This window comes from Salvelinus fontinalis, chromosome 6 (assembly GCF_029448725.1).
Source record: "Salvelinus fontinalis isolate EN_2023a chromosome 6, ASM2944872v1, whole genome shotgun sequence".
Lineage (NCBI taxonomy): Eukaryota > Metazoa > Chordata > Actinopteri > Salmoniformes > Salmonidae > Salvelinus > Salvelinus fontinalis.
Window position 1 is genome coordinate 5,056,389 of NC_074670.1, and position 6,545 is coordinate 5,062,933.

General features: G+C 38.9%; 1 long non-coding RNA gene across 1 annotated transcript; it reads left to right on the forward strand.

Moving 5' to 3' along the window:
• Positions 1–1,148: 1,148 nt before the first annotated feature.
• On the forward strand, positions 1,149–4,453 carry LOC129856881 (uncharacterized). Its single transcript, XR_008759832.1, has 3 exons — positions 1,149–1,389; positions 1,757–1,877; positions 4,060–4,453. It is a non-coding gene; the product is annotated as an uncharacterized LOC129856881 (long non-coding RNA).
• Positions 4,454–6,545: the final 2,092 nt, after the last annotated feature.

The window sequence follows — 6,545 nt, forward strand, 5'->3', positions numbered from 1 at the left end:
CAACGCCAGTCCAAAGTAAGCCTTTGCGGAGGTGGAGTAAAACATGGGGGTAAGATTAACTAATTTTGAGCCTTTTTTAAATGAAATTTAACTGAGGAGGTAACGTTTATATTATAATTATAATAGTAATTCGAATATAGGTTATCAAAAAGATCATAAATTATTTTCTTTCTAGAAATGGTGCTGTTAATGGTGCTTGTGTTTGTCGTCGTATGACTGCATGAGAAGATTGAAAAATCATGTCACTCACTTCCTCTTATTCTTCATGTTTAATGTAAAAACAAGGTTAAACTGATTCTGTTCTTTTTATTCATTTTTTTCAGGATAATGAAGATGAAAAGGAACATTTTGGCTTTAAAGTAAATGTTGAGGGAAAAGGCAATAAAAAATGTATCAATATGATAATGAAGTACCATAAGAAAACTAAACAAATAACAATTAATAAAACAAATTTTTACCTGGATTTCTCAAAAGAGAATTGTATACACCTATTAGACTTTATCGGTAGTTTTAATGAAAATACGGTATTTAAAACAATTATTTTCCTAAAACAAAATAACATCTTTGAAGAAAGCAACTATGTGATTTACATCAATAGTTTGTATGATTATGTTAACGCAATTGTGTTTTTCTGGAAAAATAAGGAAAAAATAAAAAAATTTACAGACCCGATTTATATAATATCAGGGTGTTATATTTCTTTAATGGATAGGAATGACTTCTATATTAAAACTGAGCTCAGAATTGATGATAAAGTTATTGAGCTTGCTATTCAGGAAGGAAAACTTAACGTATCTGATATTGTAATTAAAGGAAAACATTCAAATCACGTCTCATATAGTACTTTAGATAATGAAGTATCGAAGGACCTAGATTTCGGTCTTACTCTCACTGATATGATCAATGGAAATCAAGAAAAACTTCTTTATAGAACTAATCATTTTGACATGACGGCTTTAGTTGCGGTATTATTTTCAGAGGTAATCAGAAATCCAGTGATGATATTTATTAACCTAATTGCAATGACAATGGATTCCTTACATTGTTGGAACGACTTCCACCAGCACCTGCCACCTCTAGCTGGGGGAACCAGCACCTGCCACCTCTAGCTGGGGGAACCAGCACCTGCCACCTCTAGCTGGGGGAACCTTCTTTGATTAATTGAATTAATTTGAAAAAGTTGTCCTTCATGGAAGGGGCGGGTGGTGGAGGGTCCAAAAAAAAATAAAAAAAATAAAAAAATGTTATAAAAACACCTACAAAAATGTTTTGTAGGTGTTTTTATTACGTTTTATACATTTTGTACAACATCAACAAATTCATCATCTTCATTATCCCCCACGTTGCTCCACCTCCTTGTGGGAAGAGCCAGGCGAGGCCACAGAGCAGGTAAGTTCAGGTTCTTCTCCAGTGACGTCAACGTGATACTACCTCTGTTACACTGAACACGTATCCTAGATCTAGAGGAACTTGATTTACAAACAGCAGAATGTGCTGTAGGTGTGATGATTGGGGTGATGTGTGTTCCAGCTTCCACTGCCAACAAGGAACACAACTGCTCTACACATTGCATTGGTGTCAACCATACTTTAATTCAGTCTAATCCAGCTGAACCCAGTGATACCTGTTGTAAAATATGTTTTTATCATAACAAACTGTGTCTAAAGTTTCCTGACATATATTTGAGACTTTAACAGTTAAATCAGTATTTCTGATGTTTTCTTGTTTTGTTTGTTCATCATGTTTTGACCTCCAGACTCCTCCATCTCATCCCACCAACTCTGTCAGTCCACCAGGCCCCACAATGCAGCCTCCACACCACTGCAGTAACAGCCACATCTTCCCATCACAAAGCCTCAGTACTATCTCAATGTGTTGTAAGTCCTGTACAGCACTTAGTATTCACCACTGTTGAGACAATGTTACAGCTGATAACATTTCCAACCTAACCTCTGATTCTTCTCTGTTTTTTATTTGTATTTTTATGGATTATCCTGGGGTTTATTATGAATCCCATTAGTTCCTGCCAAGGCAGCAGCTACTCTTCCTGGGGTTTATTATGAATCCCATTAGTTCCTGTCAAGGCAGCAGCTAGTCTTCCTGGGGTTTATTATGGATCCCCATTAGTTCCTGCCAAGGCAGCAGCTACTCTTCCTGGGGTTTATTATGGATCCCCATTAGTTCCTGTCAAGGCAGCAGCTACTCTTCCTGGGGTTTATTATGAATCCCCATTAGTTCCTGCCACAACATATTAAATGTGTGCCCTCAGGGCCCTACGACCATATATCTATAACACAAAATCCATGTGTAAGTGTGTGTATAGTGCATATGTTATCATGTGTCTGTGACTATGTTTGTGTTATTTCACAGTCCCTGCTGTTCCATAAGGTGTATTTTTATCTGTTTTTTAAACCTGATTCTACTGCTGCATCAGTTACCTGATGTGGAATAGAGATCCATGTAGTCATGGCTCTATGTAGTACTGTGGAATAGAGTTCCATGTAGTCATGGCTCTATGTGGTACTGTGGAATAGAGTTCCATGTAGTCATGGCTCTATGTAGTACTGTGGAATAGAGTTCCATGTAGTCATGGCTCTATGTAGTACTGTGGAATAGAGTTCCATGTAGTCATGGCTCTATGTAGTACTGTAGAATAGAGTTCCGTGTAGTCATGGCTCTATGTAGTACTGTAGAATAGAGTTCCATGTAGTCATGGCTCTATGTAGTACTGTGGAATAGAGTTCCATGTAGTCATGGCTCTATGTAGTACTGTGGAATAGAGTTCCATGTAGTCATGGCTCTATGTAGTACTGTGGAATAGAGTTCCATGTAGTCATGGCTCTATGTAGTACTGTGGAATAGAGTTCCATGTAGTCATGGCTCTATGTAGTACTGTGGAATAGAGTTCCATGTAGTCATGGCTCTATGTAGTACTGTGGAATAGAGTTCCATGTAGTCATGGCTCTATGTAGTACTGTGGAATAGAGTTCCATGTAGTCATGGCTCTATGTAGTACTGTGGAATAGAGTTCCATGTAGTCATGGCTCTATGTAGTACTGTGGAATAGAGTTCCATGTAGTCATGGCTCTATGTAGTACTGTGGAATAGAGTTCCATGTAGTCATGGCTCTATGTAGTACTGTGCATCTCCCGTAGTCTGTTCTGGACTTGGGGACTGTGAAGAGACCTCTGGTGGCATGTCTTGTGGGTTATGCATGGGGGTCTGAGCTGTGTGCCAGTAGTTTAGACAGACAGCCATACTGCCCTGTTCTGAGTCAATTGTAATTTTCTTAAGTTGCTCTTTGTAGCACCTGACCACACGACTGAACAGTAGTCCAGGTGTGACAAAACTAGGGCCTGTAGGACCTGCCTTGTTGATAGTGTTGTTAAGAAGGTAGAAACTAGGGCCTGTAGGACCTGCCTTGTTGATAGTGTTGTTAAGGCAGAGCATCGTTTTATTATGGACAGACTTCACATCTTAGCTACTGTTATATCAATATGTTTTGACCATGACAGTTTACAATCCAGGGTTACTCTAAGCAGTTTAGTTTCATCAACTTGCTCAATTTCCACATGATTTATTACAAGACTTAGCAGAGGTTTAGGGTTTAGTGAATGATTTGTCCCAAATACAATGCTTTTAGATTTAGAAATATTTAGTAATAACTTATTCCTTGCCACATACTCTGAAACTAACTGTGGCTCTTTCATCCAGCCTCCTGTTACAACCTCATTGTGAAACAGACATTTACATTTAAGTCATTTAGCAGACGCTCTTATCCAGAGTGACTTACAAGTACATACATTCATACTTTATTTTGTTTTTGTACTGGCCCCCCGTGGGAATCGAACCCACAACCCTGGCGTTGCAAGCGCCATGCTCTACCAACTGAGCCACACGGGACCTTCAGCATTGACCCGGGATCCCCACCAACCAGGGATCCACAGTGGTTGCCTTGACCACCCAGGCTTCACTCAAGATCAACAAAAGGACATTTTGGAAGGATCCCATTGATCAAAGTAAACAGAAATGTGTTCATCAAAGTTCTTTTGCTCGTAGGGATGGCCTCCAGAGAGAGCACACCTGGCAGCATGGAGCACTTTGATGTGATTGGCTGTTCAGCAGGAAGTTTCATCTGGCTAAACAGAAGGGATGATGAATCTGACAGAGAATGTTTTGTATATTAAAAAAAAGATGAAACGTACAGAATGACTTGATTGGTCATTTAATAACACACAAAACAGTTTTTTTTTAAATACATGGAATAATTTTATTTGATTAGAGTTCCTCTGTCCAGTGTCTGTGTTCTTTTTCCCATCTTAATCTTTTCTTTTTATTGGCCAGTCTGAGATATGGCTTTTTCTTTGCTAATCTGCCTAGAAGGCCAATTTGAAATGTCTAAGGGACCCCAAACTTTTAAACGGTAGTGTACACTACCAGTCAAATGTTTGGACACACCTACTCATTCAAGTTTTTTTTTTAGTTTTTTTTACTATTTTCTACATTGTAGAATAATAGTGAAGACATCAAAACTATAAAATAACACATATGGAATCATGTAGTAACCAAAAAAAAAGTGTTAAACAAATCAAAATGTGTTTTTGATTCTTCAAAGTAGCCAGCCCTTTGCCTTGATCTATTGATGCTATAGACTGTGTGTAGTTTAGTACAGGAGTTTAGTATAGGAGCTTAGAGATGGTGAAGAGCTCTCTGCTTAAAGGAATAAATAAGGCATGTTGATGTGCACATATGGAGGAATGAAACCATAGTTAACCACTTCCCCTGCCATCAGGGTCGGTTCCTCTCTTCCACGGTCACTCTCCACAGATGGTCTAGGCGTGTGGTCAAGTACAGTGGATATAAATAAACTTGAGGAACAGAACAGACCTGTATTGTTTTCAATCATCTTTGCTTCTGAGTAACTTGGTCACACTGCAATAAGACAAAGATCCCCTGAGAGTGACCACAGATCTTCAGTCCATCCTGTTCATCCACTGCACATCTGTGTGGAGATATGAAAAGAACAGAGGCTGGCTTGGTAGAGAAAGGAGTAACGGAACTGCCATTATCACTTGTTTGTGCGCTATGACCCCACAGACCCGATACACATTACCACAAGAAGGAACCGAGGTTTAATGATGCTCCGATTTGCCCCGGGGGAGGGGTGGAACCAACCATGACTAAGCTGTTTTGCGTTTTCCGTATTCTGGGGCTCTCAATGATCACCTGGTCGTTGACCAGCTCCATTATTCCAATAATTCATCAATATTAAAGTTTGATTGTTTGAAGAAATTGAAAGTCTCTTCTCCCTTACTTGATTAGAATTTCCTCGACCAGTGTGTCCAAACTTTTGACGGGTACTGTATAAATGTTTGTTTGGTTATCTGCAGATGCAACAACTTTTCTCTGATGACAAAACACAAGCAGTAACACTTTAACAGGACCATTTATGGACAGACAACAGAAAATGTTCATGATGTTTTGATAAACAGACTATTGTAATTAGATTATAGGTTAACATAAACTTTTCCTCTTCAGTTAACTAAAGTTATATGGAAACAGTCATTTAAATTACTCACCACATTTTATGCACTGCAGTGTTGGCTAGCTGTAGTTATGCTTTCAGTACTAGATTCATTCTCTGATCCTTTGATTGGGTGGACAACATGTCAGTTCGTGCTGCAAGAGCTCTGATAGGTGGAAGGACGTCCTCTGGAGTTGTCATAATTACTGTGTAAGTCTATGGAAGGGGGTGAGAACCATGAGCCTCCTAGGGTTTTGTATTGAAGTCAATGTAGATGTCTAGTCTCCTATATGGGTCTAATATGATAGTGGCAGATGTCTAGTCTACTTTATGGCTCTAATCTGATAGTGGTAGTGGGGTGGTAGATGTCTAGTCTCCTATATGTCTCTAATCTGATAGTGGTAGTGGGGTGGTAGATGTCTAGTCTCCCTTATGGCTCTAATCTGATAGTGGGGCGGTAGATGTCTTGTCTCCCTTATGGCTCTAATCTGATAGTGGTAGATGTCTATTCTCCTATATGTCTCTAATCTGATAGTGGTAGTGGGGTGGTAGATGTCTAGTCTCTTTTATGGCTCTAATCTGATAATGGTAGTGGGGTGGTAGATGTCTAGAGCGTTGTTATAACATGTTATAAGACTGTCATCTGATGAAGTTGTTTCTTGGTTAGTTTGGTTGGTTCTTGGTTAGTTAGGTTGGCTTTGTGCATGCTACCTGTGCTGTGAAAAATGTCTGTACTTTTTTGTATTTGGTGGTGAGCTAACATAAATATATGTGGTGTTTTCGCTGAAAAACATTTTAAAAATCGGACTTGTTGACTGGATTCACAAGATGTGTATCTTTCATTTGCTGTATTGGACTTGTTAATGTGTGAATGTTAAATATTTCTAAAAATATCTTTTGAATTTCGCGCTCTGCCTTTTCAGTGGAAGGTGGGAGGAGTTCCGTCAGAAATAGCACCGAAGCAGGCAGAGTAATTACAGACACCAACGTCAAAATCCCTAAATACTTATCATAAAACATT